This window comes from Ambystoma mexicanum, chromosome 1q (genome assembly GCF_040938575.1).
Source record: "Ambystoma mexicanum isolate Mex_15411 chromosome 1q, UKY_AmexF1_1, whole genome shotgun sequence".
NCBI classification, from domain to species: domain Eukaryota; kingdom Metazoa; phylum Chordata; class Amphibia; order Caudata; family Ambystomatidae; genus Ambystoma; species Ambystoma mexicanum.
Genome location: NC_090922.1, coordinates 1064105102 through 1064124538, shown reverse-complemented (window position 1 = coordinate 1064124538; position 19437 = coordinate 1064105102).

The following is a 19437-nucleotide window of genomic DNA, read 5'->3' as shown; positions in this document are numbered from 1 at the left end:
ACTGCCCCATTCTGGCTGCAGTGCTATTATGGAAATGTCAAAAGCTAAAAGAGTAGATTTTCCAATGTTGAAGCAAACTCTCATTTTAAAATTTGGGAAGACTTCTGCCCAATACTTGAAGAGGTTCAGACAGTACAAAAAGAAAGAAGGAAGTAGTTGGGTATCATATGCGACTGATTCTTTAAAGAACTTGACTGGCTGGGTTGAGGGCTATAAGGTCTCCACCTTTGAGAGTAGGATATGTCTTGTCATGCTTGAACATATGTTTGCATCTTGTTCCCCTGAGCTTAAGCAGCATTTGGCAGATTCAAAAGAGTTAGATCCTAAGAAGCTGGCCATAGCAGCAGATTTGTGGGTATCACATAGAGTGTCCCATAAGGACAAGACTCATCCTGGTAAGCAGGAGTGGGGAACAAGTCCAAAGACAAGCAGGGTGGGGAGGGGGTCTGATAAAACCTCCTCCCAAAAGAGCCACAAAGAGACATGTTAAGGGTAAGTCACAAGAGAACACACAGGGTAGTGTAGGCTATCCTTGAAAACAGAACTCTGGTTACAATAAGCCTCCATATGTCCCAATACCCAGTGTATCTTGTGTGGCTTGTGGAGCAAGTGACCATGTGAAGGGGACCCCAGATGTAAGGTCAAAACCTTGGGGGTCCACTCTGCTAATCTGGCCCTCTCCTCCTATGAGCAAGAAGAGATTACAGTGGCATCCTTCTCCTCAGACTCCTTCCCCAGCGAGATAGAGGTAGTTTTAGTTTCCCTTGGAGCCTTAAGTCTCAGAGACTTATGCTAAGATTCCTGATAATACCAAGCACTACTTTAAGGTACTCCTGCCCTTAGGGATAGTGGATGCAGCAGAACCGTAGTGGATTCTACCTTGGTAGACCCAGAGGAAGTTGCCAGAGCTCCTCTGTTACCCACTACGTTGGCTGCTGGCCTGTGGAAACAGAGAAATTGACATGAGGCCGGGAAGCCCAAATGGAAACACACCAACACAGGTTACAAAGGACCATATAAAGCGCTTTATTTCAGAGTTACAAAGTTACCAAGTTATCAAAGTCAATTGACATGCGAATAGCTATTCGGCCCTCTGACTAACACACGAACCTTCAACGTTAGGTTCGCACTGAAAGTGGGAGAGACCGATCATCGGGATGCTTGGGTTTTTATACATTTAGTACTGCATTGGCCAGCCCTCTTACAAGTTAACCATTTCTGGAACCATGGCTAGGGTTCGTAGCCAGGTCGAACATGCAATCTCCATATATTAGATCGGTTCCGCCGATACAGTTACATATTTACACCTAGGTTAAACAGAGGACAGGGTCTTAGTTCATGACCCTAACAAGTAGCCTGCGGACATATTATTCATTCACGTGTGCGGAGGTCACCATGGCCGAAGTCTTACTCGCAATGTCATTCGGCCTCCATTTTGTGATTCGGGGTGACTTCCACACTGCAAGAATACCTAAAATGGCGGCTAGATCCAAGATGGCGGCTTTACACGATACTTTAAGGTCAAGACCTTGCCGCGGAACCTATGTTCACAATATTCTTTTAGACAGCTTGGCGTAGGCCAACATACATTTAAACAATGCGATTGGGGTCACAATATTATATCGATTTCCACAGACCCTCCTTTTGGCCTATGCCAAGTGCTAAAACATAGTTTTCTAATACTTTTGAAAATACTTGAAGGCATTATCATTCATAGGTTCCGCATCATTGTCTGAAATATCAATAGCCATAAGGTTGTTCGTAAGAACTTCTTGCAACATGAACTCTTTAGATGCTGTTTTCGGAGTGTATATCTTACGCCCTATTGCGCTCATTACCTGGGCACAACATTCCCCCATCATTCCGCATATACTTGGGAGGCATTGAAAACAACAGCAAAGAAATAACAGAGTCCCTAAAATACCTAAAATGACAGAAAGCACCTTCCACCCCCAAGATCCCAGAGAATCCCAAAACCAGGTACTAAGGCTCCAGTCTCCTACAGGGATATGGACTTCAGAACTAAGAGTGTAAATTCTGAATTGCTTTAAATATTGTTGGTGAAGAATCTGGTACGAAAACGCAACAAGCGGACCCCACTAATTTACATACTCCACCTCGTTCGGCTAAAATGACATCTAATGCCATTCGATTTTGAAGTGCTACCAATCTTATCGCCTTTTGCTCTAAGGTCATATTGTAAAGTATGTCCGTGGTCCGGTTGATCGTTTTCTCCAAAACCCTCGCTAATCCCCTAATGTTTTCTGAATTTGCTATTTGTCCCCAAAAGGGGACTACTGATTTGGCTATATCCCCGAACACTTGTCCGGGGGTATCTCCATCACTATCTCGTCGCGGGCGAGCCTTGGATACCTCTAAGGTACTGGCTATAAATACACCTGGTAACAATATCCCTAAATAACAAGTCCCCTGCCAATCCTTGGGCAACCAGGGAAAAGCTAAACTACCACAAACAAAATAAACGGGTCCCCCTACATACAAAGGCCTATTTTCCCCAGTCAAATTTACAATATGTATACAAGGCTCAAAATCTCCCATTGGCCTAGTGCCATTTCTTTGTACACAGAAAGGGACAGAATCAAGATTGTGATTTACAGAATAAGAAGGAGGCATGGCATCCTTATTGCCTATCGGAGCCATCTTGAAAGAAACTAGATTTTGGAAAGGAAAGGAAAGTTTATCAGACGGCCTAATAGAAGCGATATTAGGTCTACTCCTATTTGCGAAAAGCGAGCATCCCAGGGGAGTCAATTCACGTCTCTCAAATTCATTCAAATTAGTGCCATCGAAGTTCCCTGAGATGCTATCATTCCATCGGCCAAAGAAGAGTGCTCTAAGAGAGGCATAGCAGGAAGTCGTTAGAGGTAAGGGATGTATATACCATCCCAGTCCCTTGTTCCCATATTGTGGCAAATGCGTGCAAATCCAACAATTACTCTTATTAAAAATAGCATGCGTAGCATTCATCACTATCATCAGAGTGTTATTATGATATTTCTGTCTATGCCGAGAGTCCCTAGGGGACAGAGTGTGAAGGTGTACAGAGGGAGTCAAAACAGTTGGTACAATTTCGGTCGGTAACAGAGGCTTCAAAGGATAAATCTCTTCAAAGTACCAAAGTCCCACGGCAGCAGTTGCAAAACTAACAGTAATCAAAACAAGAACACAACAGTACGTTTTCAGGGCCCAGGCACATTGTCCATTGTTCGAACTGGTCACCTCCTTATCTAATAGTTCAATACAAGGAGCAGCGGTGAAGGCGGCAGGCATCATGGTTATCCCGATCGACGGCCCCAAATGTTCGTTTGCTGGCGGCACTTCGGCCGCGCGACTTCTTAGTCCTTCCCAACCCTAGCCAACAGAACCCCCCCTTTTCTTTGTTCCAAAAAAAGGGAAGACAATAGTATTTCAATCACTCCTTCTTCCTTTCAAATGCACTATACTCGTGCAGCGCGTGGTCGAAGGTTGTACCTGATGGTACCCAAGTTTGAATCCAAAAGCAAAGTATCGTCGCTCCCTGAGGGGAGCGTCACGTCGGTGGCGACGGAAGTCGCAGAACTCGAAACAAGGTTTTCCGGAAGTGATTGATCAAGGGAGTGCGGAGACAAAATGGACGGCTCCCCGAGCTCCTCAGGCTCAGAGAACTTCTCCGACGCACTCACAACGCTGCCTGCTACTCCGAGATCAGAGAGTGTAGCACCAGCGAGGGGTTCTGTTTCTTCTGTAACGTGTGGCGTCGGGTGAGGGATCTTCTTGATGTGTGTTGCATGTATCCAGTTCTTCTTTCCTGCCACCCGCACTGCCGTCCTGGTGACCAATAAAACCTGGTAGGGTCCCCGCCAGCGAGGCGCGAGACAGGAAGACCTTTCGTAGGCCTTTACCAGGATCCAGCTGCCGGGCAATATATCGTGTCCTGGGCCCGTAAACCGTACAGGTAAGGCGGCCTTCACCTGGTGGTAGATGAAATACAGGTTTTTAGTCAATTGATTACAATAATCTACAAGCAATACATTCTCCACATCCCTCAGGGCTTTAGGTTTAGGGAGGCCCCAAATATTAGCAGGCCTTCCCATTACTACCTCGAATGGAGAAAGCCCAGTTCTAGTCTGGGGTGTGGTGCGCATAGCTAACAATACAATAGGTAAAGCATCTGGCCATTTTAATTTAGTCTCAGCACATGTTTTTGCAAGTTTGTTTTTCAAAATACCGTTGTGTCTTTCTACCAACCCCGCACTTTGAGGGTGCCTAGCTGAATGAAAACGTTTCTCAATCCCTAAGGCAACACATATTTGCAATATTACAGCTGCGATGAAATGTGGGCCGTTATCCGACCAGATTATCCTCGGGAGCCCAAATCGAGGAAAATATTCTTTCACCAAGATCTTTGCGGTGGTCATGGCGGTAGCATCTTTGGCAGGGAAAGCCTCGACCCACTTGCTAAAAGCACAAATGATAACAAGAACATATTTCAAGTTATTACATCGCTCCATTTCAATAAAATCAAGGTGAATGGTTTCAAAGGGGACAGAGGGGGGCCCGAAACTTCCCCTTGGAGTCACTGTCCCTTTACCCACATTGTGCTGCAGGCAAATCATACAATTCTGAACATATCTTTTTGCAGTTTCCAAAATTTTGTCATTCACCCAAACCTGCTGTAATATCTTTGCAATTTGCTGGGCACACACATGTGTTGGACCGTGTGCCATTGTGACCATTGCTAATACATAAGAATCAGGAAGCAACCATTTCCCGTCAGATGCGTCCACCCAACACCCTTCGTCATCCAATTTCCCCATGCCTTCAGCCCATTTCCTAGATTCATCAACAGAGGCATCAGTCTGAATATCTCGCACAGACCCAATGCCTTCATCTATTATACAACCATCTCTCACTTCCCTTGAGGTATACATGTCTGTGCTAAGGTCTGTAGCTGTTTGTCTAGCTATCGAGTCTGCAAAAGCATTTCCTTAGCCCACATCATCTATGACCTTACGATGAGCTGCACATTTCATAATAGCTAGTTGTTTAGGGAGTGAGAGTGCTGAAAGTAACTGTACTATTAAGGGACCATGCTGAATCTTGGTCCCATGTGAGGTCAGAAACCCTCTTTCCGACCACAATTTTCCGAAGTTGTGAGCCACCCCAAAGGCGTACTGACTATCCGTATAAATATTAACTCTATGCCCTTGGGAGAGCTCACAAGCACGAGTCAACGCTATAATCTCTGCAGCCTGCGCAGAGTTATGCGGAATCCTTTTAGTTTCTACGATCTTGTTCAAAGTAGTAACTGCATAAGCAGCTGTAGATGTGCCATTCGGAAGTTTAAAGCAGGAGCCATCACAAAACAGCTCCCCTTCCGCCTTCTCCAAAGGAGTATCTGAGAGGTCTATTCTGCCCTTTGTTTCTTGTTCGGTGGCGTACAGGCAGTCATGTGATCCATCATCGCCGCAAGCAGAAGTTTGCGGGAGAGGCAAAAGTTCAGCCGGATTGAGAACACAACACCTTTTAATTTGGATATGAGGAGCAAATAGAACTAATTCATACCTGGTCAACCGGGCAGAAGTAAGGTGTTGTGTTTGAGTTTTATTCAATAGAATATCAACAGAGTGAGGTACCATCAGAATCAAATCGTGGCCTAGGACCATCCCCTCACTCTGTTTTACAGACGCAGCAGCAGCAGCAACAGCGCGCAGACATCGCGGCAAAGCGCATGCGACAGGATCGAGGGCGGAGGAATAATAGCCGCACGGCCTATTCTTCCCTCCATGTTCCTGCGTTAACACAGACAAAGCACATCCATTACATTCATGCACAAACAACACAAAGGCCTTATCATAATTTGGTGTACCCAGAACCGGTGCTGAACACAGCGCGGCTTTGAGAAGCTCAAATGATCGTTGATGTTCCGATTCCCATGGCAGTGGCAAAGAAATGCCCTTCCTCGTCAAAGCCAACATCGGTTTTACCACTAGGGCAAAGTTCGGGATCCACAGTCTACAGTAGGACGCCATCCCTATCAGGGCTCTGACTTCCTTCTGTGTTTTTGGGACAGACATGCCAGAAATGTGTTTTATTCGTTCAGGTGTCAATCTTCTCCCCTCCTTTGACAGGAGGTAGCCTAAATAGGCAACCTCCTGGCAACAATATTGAAATTTCTTAAGTGAAGCTTTGTGTCCATGTTCAGCTAAATGAACAAGCAACAATATAGTGCCTTCTTTACAAGCTTTCTCAGAGTCTGCAGCTAAGAGCAAATCGTCTACATATTGAAGCAGCGTGCAAGTAGGTGGCAATTCAAGGGTGTCGAGCTGCTCTTTTAAGGCTCTACTATAGATACTAGGACTTTCAGTGTACCCTTGAGGTGCCCTTGTGAATGTAAATGAGCGTCCCCCCAAGGTGAACGCAAACAAATACCTGCTCTCCTTGTGTATCGGAATACTAAAGAAGGCGTTTTTCAGATCTACGACACTGAAGTGCGTAGCCGTAGCAGGGATCATTGTTAAGATTGTTGTTACATCCGGCACGATTGGAAATTGTGGGGCCACTACCCGGTTAATAGCACGAAGATCTATTATAAACCGGTACGGAATTGCATTGTCGCCTTTCTTATATACCGGCAAGATCGGACTATTACATAAACTACCTGTAATCTCTTCGATCACTCCACGATGTACAAAATCGGAGACAATGCATTTCAGAGCGCGCTCGCCCTCAACTGAAATTTTATATTGCGGAATGCGCGGTAGTTTAACCCCATGTTTCAATACTATCTTAACAGGGTCAATGTGCAATATCCCGACATCATTGTCGTCTATTGCCCACAAATATTCTGGGACAATGTCAAATTCGGGAGGTAGAGGTCGGGTCAAGTATTGGGAGTTAAAAGGTTGCTGTGGTGAAACTGTTAATCTTATTCCGTCAGGGGTACAATGGATCACTGCATTCCGTTTCTTCAACAAATTCAACCCCAGCAAGTTTTCTCCACAGTTTGAAGTAAGAAGAAAAGGGCACTGGTCTGTAAAAGGGCCCAAAGAAACGGATACCGGCGCAGAGACCGGACAAACAGTTGGTATACAAGAGAACCCTATAGAAACGTTTGTTTGCCCTGACAGGGGAATGTTTGGAACCCGAGAATGGTCAATGGAGCACTTCTGCGCTCCAGTGTCGATCAAGAACTGATGTTTCCTATTCCCCACCAATAATTCAACATAGGGGCCCTTCTGAATAACGGGAATAGGTAAAGGTTCCAAACGCTGCTTCGGGCAATCCTAGTAAGGCAGAACTTCATCAAAGGGAAGTTCCTCAGAAAGATAGACGGCGGAAGGGTGATCAAATATATTTCTCGAGTCCATACTCGAAGTCTGATTTTCCTGTGAAAAAGGTTGCTGGGGATCTCGTAGAAGCTGACCCCTATCAGGACCCCCTGCTCCAGGGCGGCCCCGTGGTCGCCTACCCATACCTCCGAATGTCCCTCCTGACCTCTGACGGAGGGCAGGGCACTGTGCTCGCCGGTGACCTTCCTGGCGGCAATAAGCACACTGATTAATATTTATAGAATTTAGAGGAGTATTTCCTCTTGGAATGTACTGACCTCTAGTTTGTGTCGTACCTCCTCTGGGGTGCCTGACAATTTGCTGCAACAATACCTTAGTCTTTAGGTCACCCCTTCTTTTTTCGATTTTCTCTTTTTCGTTATTAACCCGATTCTCATAATACTGAGCCATATGCAAAACCTCTGACTGAGATTTTGCCTGCCAAGCGCTCTCTGAGGACATAATTTGTGACTGGATGTCGGGCAACAATCCACGCACAAATTTGTCCACAAACAACCTCTTCCCCGACTCTGTACCCAAATCCTGTCCACTGAAGTCGGAGAACACCTGTTCAAACCTATTAAAGAATTCAGTGGTACCTTCAGTTTTTCCTCGGACACAGGCCGTAAGCTTGTCCCAAATAATCCTTTTTTCTGGAATTATAGTTTTCAATTTGGCAACTATTCTATCGGGTAAAGTGAGTATTACCTGGGGTGGTTTCTCACCAGCTGGTCGTTCCCCATCTATTCTAGTTAGATTTACCCATGTATCCCCTAACCCCGGCACATCATCTACTGTCCGTACCTGCTTCCATACATCAACAGGTAAAAGCACTGGAAACAATAAGTCCATGTCACTTAAGGTGAACACAGAAGACTGCAAAAACGGATTCTATTTCTTTATAAAACCCTGTCGGGTTCTTCCTAATATCAGGGACTGATTGTCTGATCGTGTTCACTTCCTGTCGAGAGAACGGGACGTGAACAAACTGTGATACGTAGTGTGCTGGGATATCCACCGCGGGAGCACCAGTCGCCGCGTTGGCGGGGATTTCTACTTTTGGGACAAGGGTCGGAGGGACCTCTCTCATAGGCAACTGAGATATAGGGACCTAAAGCAGCTGTGGAAGTGTCAGGCGAAAAAGCTCTTTTACAAATACCTAATAACTCTGTGGGGCAACCAACCTTCTTTCTTATACATTCTTCCTGCAAGTGCTGTACCATCACTTGAATTACCTTCCTTTGCATTTCTACCGTATATTGACTATATGTATCGTATACCTCATCCGGCGGTATTGATGAATCCGAGATCCATCGAACCGCATCTCTAGTACAAATCCGTACTTCCTCGGGTGCTGATCTTCGGCACGAAAGGAACCGTTTCTGCATATATATCCTATCGTCCTCATCATCCTCATTTTGTAATCTTTCAAAATCCTGTCTAAACTCAAACAATCTATCAACATGCCCATATACTTTCTGTTCGGTATCCCTTGAGAGTGCCAAAGCGTTCAGATCTCTCACCCCTTGTGGGAGATCCGAAGTCTGCAATCTACCCCACATTACACCTAAGTGAATCCCCAGTCCTTCAATAAAAACGTTTTTCTCGGGAAAATCGTGCAAATTAGATAATGTTGAAAATACATCAGTTTGATCACCTTTTTCCATGCAATGTTTAGCCCAAGCAAATAGTTCCTGTTTCCTGCCCGCAGGAACAGTACTACGAGTCACTATCCTCGACCCTGCACCAGGATCTGATTTAATAAACACAGGACTCCCCGAAATCGAAAGTGTAGGTGAACCTAACATGGGTGCAGGGGAAAGAGGTAATGTAACAGACGAAATAGACGGAGGAGCGACAACTAAGGAACTAGGGGTAGTAGGCTGTGTAAGAGGAGTAGGAATAACGATAGGAGCAATAGCAGGAATGGGAAGAGCGCCCACAACAGGAGCATACGGAGGTGGCGCTGAAGAATCAGGCCTCCGTTCGTTTAATATTTTCTCAATAAACTCCTCGGAAACATGGAAATCTTTAGAAGGGTAAATTTTCTGGACTCCGAGCGAAAAAGCTCTGTCCATTTTCTGGGTTTCATCTAATCGTTTTTCCTTGTCATATAACAATGCCTTTTCGGCATTCGTTTTATGACGTCGTGCATGTTTATCCCTACTTTTAAGCTGCTGTAATGCTTCCTTTTTCCAATTTTGTAACACGTCGAAGGCTGCTGGCCTAGCCTTCTTTTTAAGCAAGATCGACTGTCTGTCTGTGCCAAATGTCATTAAATACAATACTACCAATGCCATACTTACAGTACATAGTACACGCCGGCGACCCCTCCTGTGGTGCCGGACGGCTAAATTCAAAGGATTGTCGATCGCTGCGGAACAGAGCCCTAAAGCAGCTAGACAATTTCCCAGGCATTTCTCAAAGACTTGGTGTTACCTGGTCCAATAATTGTGTCTGCAGATACAATACGCCAAATTCAAATTGTCAGGGTTAAATTAAGAGCCGGGTCACAACTGCACCTGACCAAACCTAAGGAGGACCGTACGGTTTTCAAAGGACTTCAACTAACAAATTTTACCTGCGTTCAGTGGTTTCGGCAAATCTGCCCGCCTCGGATTTGGACCCTCGTCAAGATGCCGTGTCAGACCGCACGACTATCGCCCAAGGATCGGATCGTGCAGCGCTGCCGAGGTATCGCGTCTCGATCGGTCGGGCCCGCAGAATCACACCGTCCGATCCCGATTCGATAGTCTGCGTCAACCTTCAATGATCCGGCATCAATCTTGAGGGTCCCTATTCGGGCGCCAACTGTGGAAACAGAGAAATTGACATGAGGCCGGGAAGCCCAAATGGAAACACACCAACACAGGTTACAAAGGACCATATAAAGCACTTTATTTCAGAGTTACAAAGTTACCAAGTTATCAAAGTCAATTGACATGCGAATAGCTATTCGGCCCTCTGACTAACACACGAACCTTCAACGTTAGGTTCGCACTGAAAGTGGGAGAGACCGATCATCGGGATGCTTGGGTTTTTATACATTTAGTACTGCATTGGCCAGCCCTCTTACAAGTTAACCATTTCTGGAACCATGGCTAGGGTTCGTAGCCAGGTCGAACATGCAATCTCCATATATTAGATCGGTTCCGCCGATACAGTTACATATTTACACCTAGGTTAAACAGAGGACAGGGTCTTAGTTCATGACCCTAACAAGTAGCCTGCGGACATATTATTCATTCACGTGTGCGGAGGTCACCATGGCCGAAGTCTTACTCGCAATGTCATTCGGCCTCCATTTTGTGATTCGGGGTGACTTCCACACTGCAAGAATACCTAAAATGGCGGCTAGATCCAAGATGGCGGCTTTACACGATACTTTAAGGTCAAGACCTTGCCGCGGAACCTATGTTCACAATATTCTTTTAGACAGCTTGGCGTAGGCCAACATACATTTAAACAATGCGATTGGGGTCACAATATTATATCGATTTCCACAGGCCCACCTCTCAAGTTCCCAGTTATGCCTGTAAATCTTACTATAAATGGTACAGTGGTCAGCATCCCAGTGAGCATTCAGAGAGATACCCCAGGAAAGGTCTTGCTGGGGAATGATCTCAGAGCTTTAGGGCTTGTGGGAGACATAGCAGAGAGAACCTGGACAAGGTCACAAACAAGGGCTGTGCTGGCCAAGTCCAATGCCATGCCCAAGCCAAAGGGGAAACCCAAGGCTAAAGGAGTCAAGAAAGACAGAAGAGGGAAAGAAAATATTCATCCTAACTCACCTACCACTGAGGTGGAGGTAGATGGTGAAACACCTGAACCTGATGAGGAAGAGGTGTTACCTGAAGTATTTGATCCCAATGACCCTCCTGAACTACAAGGATTTTTAGTAGAAGGTGGTCATTGACTGCCAAGTCAGTTGCAAAAGCTTTGCTTGGCATATTTACTAGGGTTGGCTTCCCTAAAGAAGTTGTGTCTGATAGGGGCAGCAACTTTATGTCAAAGTATATGCAGGCCACGTGGAAGGAATGTGGTGTCACCTATCAGTTTTCATCTGCATATCAACTACAAACCAATGGTCTTGTAGAAAGGTTTAACAGAACCTTAAAGAGAATGATTGGGGATCTGGAAGAGCCCAAAGAAGAAAATGGGATCTTCTATTGCCATGCTTACTGTTTGCCTACAGAGAGTTCAACCCCTTCAAACTTCTGTTTGACCACCCTGTGAGGGGACCCTTAGCAATAGTCAAGGAGGGATGGGAGATGCCCACCCCCCCATCACTACCAACATAGTAGACTATGTGCTACGGCTGAGAAAGAGGATGGTACTCCTAGTGAGAAACTGAAGGCAGGGAAAGCACTGGTGAAACATTTGTATGACCAGAAAGCTGCCCTCATCCATTTATCATCAGGTCAGCAAGTCCTGTTCATGAATCCTATAAGGCCTAGAGCTTTACAGGACAAGTGGTCAGGCCCTTACACAATGGTGGAGTCACTGGGTGAGGTCAACTATTTAGTGGACCTTGGAAGGGCTGGACAGGCTCCAAAAGAGTTCCATGTAAATAGACTGAAGGCTTTCACCCCAAGAGTTGAAATTGCTGCACTGCTGCTGGCTTCAGATGTTGAGAAGAAGAATCAGAGAATTGTCAAGAGAAGGAACCAGAGCAAGGGAATTATTTCCCCTGGTTGTTGCAAAGCTTGTGTTACTGAGAAATATCTAAGAACATTATGGAACTTTGTTTTACATTTAAGAACCTTGGGTTTGGAACGTTTGTTGGCAGGAGGTCTCTTGAAAAGGGCAACATACCCCAAAGCAGGTAGACATTGTTTCAGAACAAGTCTTACCCTACTTTGTTTGGATTGTGATGAATATGGTGATGTCATCAATCTTTTCCCAGCGGTAAACTCTCCCCATGTGGCCACAGGATGGCAGCCGCTACCTGATCCTGGTGCTGGGGGCGGCTATATTAGGGAGAATCACATGGGGGAAGGGGACCCTCAGAGGGGTGATACATCATCAGATGAGACATGGTATCCCCCTTTGCCTTTTAGGGATACCCCTTCCATTCCCCATACCTAAATGGCACACAGTCATGACTCCCTTCATCCACCATAAGAAGCTACTGAGGATACCTTCCAAAGTTGTTTTCATAGGTTACCAAGAACTGACTACCATTTCCATGCAGGTGAAAGTACTGCGATGAGAAAGTTGAAAAGAAGAATGAAGATCCATGAATGTGAACAGCAAAAGACACTGTCTAGTTGTTATGAGCAATTGATAGTATCGGGACATTTCAAAGCCAAATCCAGCATGGTTGGGAGAGACACTGCCTGGAGGAGTCCCATGAAGCCAGAACACTGAGAGGGAAGGAAGGTGAGAGGGAGATCTGAGGAGCAGGACTTCCTGGGCACACTGTCCAAAGCAACCTTCTGGTAAAGCTCTGGTTTGTCTTTGGCAGGGGAACTATATCGACAAGAAAGACACAAGCAGCAGAGACAGCACCCCTGACCAACCAGAGGCAGGTGGGGAGCCAAACAAGAAACAAGCGGCAAAGACAGCTGCATCCAAGCACCTGGATGTGTGTGGAGAGCTGAGTGAGAAACAAGTGGCAGAAACACCCGCAACCAAGAACCCAGACCCAGGTGGAGAACCAAACGAGAAGCGAGCAGCAGAGAAGCCACCGACTGCAAAAGGCACTGAAATGCTGCCGACCGGACAGGAGGAAGCATCTCTCCCTAAGCGCTGCACACTAGAGAAACAGGTATGTAGCAGAGAGATGTGTGGTGAATGTCTGGAAGGTCACAGGAAACCTTGAACGAACAAGTGTAATGGGTTGAGGGAGCCCACGGGAGAAAATAAACCAAATAAAACACAACTAAGATTGGCAAAGAGGAGAGCCAAGTCGTGGTAACGGAAATAGACAGATATTAGGTTTTGTACCTGCCACCAAGTACTTTTGTGAATCAAGTAATCAAATGTGTAACGCAAGTCACATAAAAAGCCCTTGCAGGAGAGTGTACCAGGCACAGTTATGTGTGTTAAGTGAAGCATTTGAGAAAGTCGTCACAGGAGAGTATTCCAGGCAAAGGCAAATTGGCAAGTGTGTAAAGTGAATCCCATAAGGAAATCCTGGTAGAAGAAGACACCATGCAAAGCCAAGACTTCTGAAATGCTGTTATATTAAAGTAGAAAAGAAACCTGGCAGGGGAGTACACCAGGTATCCTGTGAAATTGAGACTAACAGACAAATTGTTTAATATACATACGTTGTTTTTGTTGATGAGGAAAATACAAGGAAGACTCAGACCCTTAGGAGTTTAAAGTATCGTGAAGAGAAAACCTGGGCAAGGGAGCAATCCCATTGGGAACTTTTGTGTTGGAGTTATGCCTTTTCCTTTTGAATTTGAACATTTTGTGCACTTCCAAGGCCAAAAGACATTACCCTTTTCACCTTAGAGTTACTTTTTAGAATGTGAGGGCCAGAATAGTATTTTGGGTACAGGATATTTTTGCTTTGGACATCTTGATAACGGACAGACGCTTAGCTTTGGTTGATGTATGGAACTCCTCCTAAAACAGGAGGAGTTCCATACATGTGCCATACAGGTGGTGTGCCGCCAATGGTCTCTGCCTAATGCCAGTAAGACTGAGATTCTCCTCATCGGCAGACCCGCTCCCTCTTTTCCTGTCACTCTCTGTTCGGCCTCTCTTGACCCTCTTCCTGCTCCTACCTGTGAAGCTAAAAACCTTGGGGTCATCTTCTACTCCACACTCTTCTTCCCTCCTCACATCTCTGACGCCTTTAAGAAATCACACTACCAGCTTCACCTCCTCAGAGGTATTCTTTCTTTCCTCCCTTTCCCCCAGAAGCTCACTGTCTCTACTGGACTACTGCAACAACCTCTTTCTAAATGTGCTTGCCTCTACTCTCCGCCCTCTGCAGCTCATCCAAAACAGGACTACGAGACTTGTCCTTGACCTCATCCCCATGGATTGTATCTCTCCAGGACTGAAATCTTTGCACTGGCTCCCAGTGGCTGCGAGGATTAAAACCCTTTGCATTGTCCACAAGGCCTTCTGGGGACTGGGGCCTCAATACCTTCAACTCTCTCTTCCTAAATATCTTCCTTCACAAGCTCTTCACTCAGCCGCCTCCAACTCCCTCAGCATCAGTCGCTTCTCAGAGCAACAAATTGGTGGTAGATCTTTTTCTTCGGCTGGGGCCTCTCTCTGGAACAGCCTCCCTGCCTCTCTGAAAATTGAGGAGAACCATCCTCAAGCCCTTCCTCTTAGCTTCTGCTTTCTCTCCTCCTCTCCCCTCCCCTGCTGAACTCCTGGCTGAAACTGAAACTGCACTGTTCACCTGGCTAACCTTTGTTCTCGGGCCCAGTTCCCCTCCTCAAAAGGTTCACACCTGCACTGCCCCCTGGCAACCCTTGCACTCTGGGGCTGTTTCTGTACCCCTACAGCCCCTTACCAGTACTTGACAACTGATGTCTGACTTACCCTTGCACTTGCTACCAGCTGGCAGCACTTCTTATTTATTGTTTTTATTTATTTACTGTTTATCCTTTGTACTGCACTTCCCCTCCCCCTCGCACTTTCTCCCTTCCCCCCTCCCCTGCACTTGCGCAATCTCAATGTCACCTGGCCTAGTAAAATCGTTGTCACGGTCTTCCCTCTGTTCCCCTCCCTTGCCTCGTCACGCATTGAAAACACTTGTGTATAGGCGCGTTATGAATGCCATATCATATCATATATCATAGGGACAGCAAGGTCTTTTCGAACACACTTATATTTTGAATAAAAGTTTAGAGCCAAAACTACAAGGTCTGTGTCTGCGTCTGCTTCCTGGCTCCTCACAGGATCTACATTCTTCTGAGTCAAGAAGACCTTCTGTCCTTTATAGTTTAGTCAATAGTATGAGGGATCGAAATAGGCTTTGGACTTGTGACAGTGGATTATTTAATTTAGGCAAAGGCATACTGACAGTTTCCTTAGTTTTGGTTGAGGCTGGGAGACCCCCAATAGATATAGGGACATGTAGTATTTTTCCTTATTTCCTCTTAACTAAAGGTTTCTGACAACCAACATGAGCCCACTTTGTCGGAGTCCTACTTCTACACCTTAACAATAACAGAACCTTTTGACCTATGGAACATGATTGTTTCACCGCTTTCTAATCATAATAGGCTTTTTGCGATCCCTGTGCCTTTTCTATTTGTTTATGTACTAGGTCTTGGACCACAGCCATGTGTTCCTTTAAGCGTTGGGCTATCTTTGATAACGAGAGGGCAGCCTCTGCACGCTCCTCCCACGTTTCCCAGAGCATATCCAGAAAAAAACCAAAGAAGCTTGGGGGATTTGTTGATAGCAATAAGCACCCATGGTATCATTATATCCCAGCTTTGGCCACTGGCCTCAACTAGCTTCTTGAGTATATTCTTTAATGTTTGATTAAATTGCTCCACTAGTCCATCCGTCTGTGGGTGGTACACAGAGGTATGCAGCATTTTAATTTGGAGGATTGTTTAACTTCCACCATGAGCTTTGACATAAATGTACTACCCTGGTCACTTAGAATTTCTTCGGGGAAAACCCAACTGGGACAATAAAGGGATCAAGTACTTCAAGATTTGCTGGGAGGCATTATTCTTCATGGGAAATGCTTCTGGGTAGTGGTTTGTGCAATCCACAATTACCAAACTGTATTTCCTAGGCTGGACAGTTCCAAGGGACCGCTAATATCCATGCCTATTCTCAAAAAAGGGAGATCGATAATTTGAAGGGGCTGCAATGGGGCAGGTGGCACATTTCCGTTAGAAGTCTTCTGACATCATGTACATCTGGCAACAAGGTTTTTAACGTCCACATGTACACCCAGCCAGTAGAATCTTGATATTATTTGATTCTCTGTTTTAGTGGTCCCAAAGTGTCTGGAGGTCAGATGGGCATGTGCCATCTCTAAGACTATCTGTTGGTGACTCAGAGGAACCACCAGTTGTTTCCTTGAGACTCCCTCTGCTGTTAGATCTCTGCAGTAGAGGAGACCCTTTTTTTATAAAGAAGAAGGGTCCTCCTTTTTCCCTACCTTTCTCTTCTGTGATGGCCTGGTGGAAAGCTTCTGTTAAAAGTGGATAATTCTGTTGTGCGAATGCAAGGTACAGGTCTAGTTTGGTCTCTTCATCCACCAGTCCTGGCATTTCAGCACCAACAGACACATGTTTTCTTTTTGTTTGGGTAGGCTCAATTAGGAGATGTTTATCAGCTTCCCCGAAACCTTTGGTATCCCTCTCGGTGAGCTCATGTTCCTGTTCTTCCATGCGTTTGGGAAAGAGCGCACAGCAATATGCCCTGGGCTATATTCTCCCTGATATTTACATAGGAGACCATTATTATGGAGCACATTTTTATAGCTCCCTGATAGTCTGGGTAAATTACTCCTGCTACTACATCTAAACCATGTCGCCAGGCTAAGCCGTATTTCAACACTAGCCTGACATAAGTGCCTTTTGGGGAAGATAAAATAAACCCTCTAGGTACTAGTTGGCTTTCTCCCGCATCAACAACCATATCCTGACTGCTGCATATTTCAAATCCAGTAGATTCAGGAGTTGCTGCTGTGGCATTGGAAGCTCTGGTGGTCAGCTTAGTGACCCTTAGTCCCCCAATTTATATCAGTTGGGCAGGATAGCACACCTGACATCATTTGTGGTGACTTAGAATGAGGAGCCTGACCAAGCGAAGTCATCTTTGTTGCTACAAACATTTATTTAACAAATAAATGCTATCCTATCTATCCCTAAAACTGGACGTGGTTTCCCTACCTCAACAAAACTAAAACTTGGGCTGGTCAGAAAGTCCACTGCGTTAAAAGAAAAGATACCGTCCTAGTCAAAACTCTTATTCTATCCCTGTCCCTTAAACACAAACCACTAAATTAACGGAAGTGTTCTTGTTCCAACCCAGGAGAATGACTCCCTTCAGCAGGGTTGAAGTCTTCTCAAAGTTCGGGTTTCACAAAGTGTCACAAATCCCAGAACTAGGAGAATGGTTCACTTCTTTATATCAATTTTTTAACAGGCTTTTCTTGAGTTGCTTTTAAATTGGTCATTCAGTCTTTATGTTCTCTCCATGGACTTTGTATTATCTCCCCTTGAACCCTGTCTTTTGATTTGCCTCCACCAGGACAAGGGAGAGGCTTCCTGAGTCCATCTTGACTCTTCAATACTATAGTTTTATAGAACTGACCAGGGCGTTGCCTCACAAAATGATCTACTTCTCTCTTGTTTCCTGGTTTCTTCTTCCCAAGCTTTTGTAAGAAAATACTTTTGGTATTCCCGCCTTTGTTCAGAATATAACTTTAGCAAATAAAACACTACAACAGAATTTTGTTTAATGCTAGGAGACACATGTTTTTATTTTCTCTGCAGCGAACTCCACATGGTTGTAACAATCTACCATGTGAACCACCTCATTATTTCCCTGTGTCTACTCTCCCCATTCACAGGGAGAGCATGTATACATTTTAGTTAGCGTAGTCTTACAAAGGTCTTTGGCCCTAGGCATCAACATACTCACTCACAGCTGTTCCTTGGTTATATTACATTTTAAGCTTGCTTTGTGAGCACAAGTGGGCAGCTGAATCCATACATGGTCATTCAATGTTGTTGCAAGCTTAGGATTTCTAAAGCAAGACATGTTCGCAGTTTTCTGTTTTAGAGAACCTGTGTTAAAAAACAGCTTCCAAAGCCTACAATATTTCACACGCAGCTCACACTTTCCCTGCCCCTTCTGGGACTTATTACTGTTCTCTTCTCTCAGGGAACTCTTCACCGGTTTCGACAGTGGTATTGGGTTTGAATTTTCCCTTTCTTCTTATGCTCTTCTTCGTCCCACTTGAATTCGCAGTCCATTACTGCTGGTGGTCTAGGCACAAGTTTCAGACCAGACGGTCCATCCGTTACAGGTCACACAACCACCACAGTGCCTCATACTTCACATGTATTTGCCGACATGACTCTGTAGTAGGTGAGTTTTGGTGGTCTCAGCGTAGTTCTTGGGGCACACGGTCCACCCACTACAGCCAATGCCACCACCACACTGACTCTGAACTTCAGGGTTGTCAGCTTCCAGCCGATTGACAAGATACTTTCCTGGTGTCTCTTGGTTCGTTCTCGTCACTCCACCCCGTTGCTTCGATACAGCCGTTGAACACCTGGTTTCAAGCTTGCTGGCTTTTTGGCATCCACCTAGCGTGCCGACTTCTCCTTCCGGATGTTGCTCTCCTTATCCTTCTTTACTGTTCAGCTTAAGTAGCTGGGACTGCTCCAGTGCAACATCATTTGACTGCCCCAGCGTAAATAACAGCTGGTCAAACACTCTTCATGCTTGATTGTAGCATTCTTGGTTTCTTCTTCATCCCAGTCCTTACCATAGTGAGACTGTCTGATGCATTACAGTAATACATAGTCTCTGACTTTATCATATGTAAGGAAGGGTTGGGGTGTTATTACCCTGTGGGGCTGGGAGTTAAAGGGGCTTTGTCTCAGACTCACGTACTTGTCCCCAGGAGTAGAGTTTCTCCCTGTGAGGTCCTCACGCAGGTTACCCCCTAGGGTGACTATGGTTAGTGGCCTCACTTGCCTAGTCTCATGGAAAGGGGGTCCCCTCTGGGGAGAAGTGACGCTATCTGGAGGATCCTCACACACCCCAGTGGTATTGCTAGTTACAAACTGAATTTTTGGATCTTCTTTGGATACCAATGAATGTGATTCCCTTTTGAGGCAAATATAAGGGGGTCCAAGATCCTGTCATATTCCCCTGGCACTAGATCCATATCTAACGATGAAAAGAAACAGTTAGGATCGCTGAGTATGGAAAAGAAAACTTGAAAATGATTGTATCGATCAAATAGCATTGACAGTGTCAAAATATAATCTATATATGACAAAGTTGTCCCATCACATTTTCATTACGTTTGATCAACTTCCAAGTTGCAAAAAAGTGTGCCCACTTGGTCCCTAAGTCTATCATTTGAGGTGTCTTGCCTAAAATGGGAATAGTAAAAACAGCTTGTAATTTGTAATCAAACACA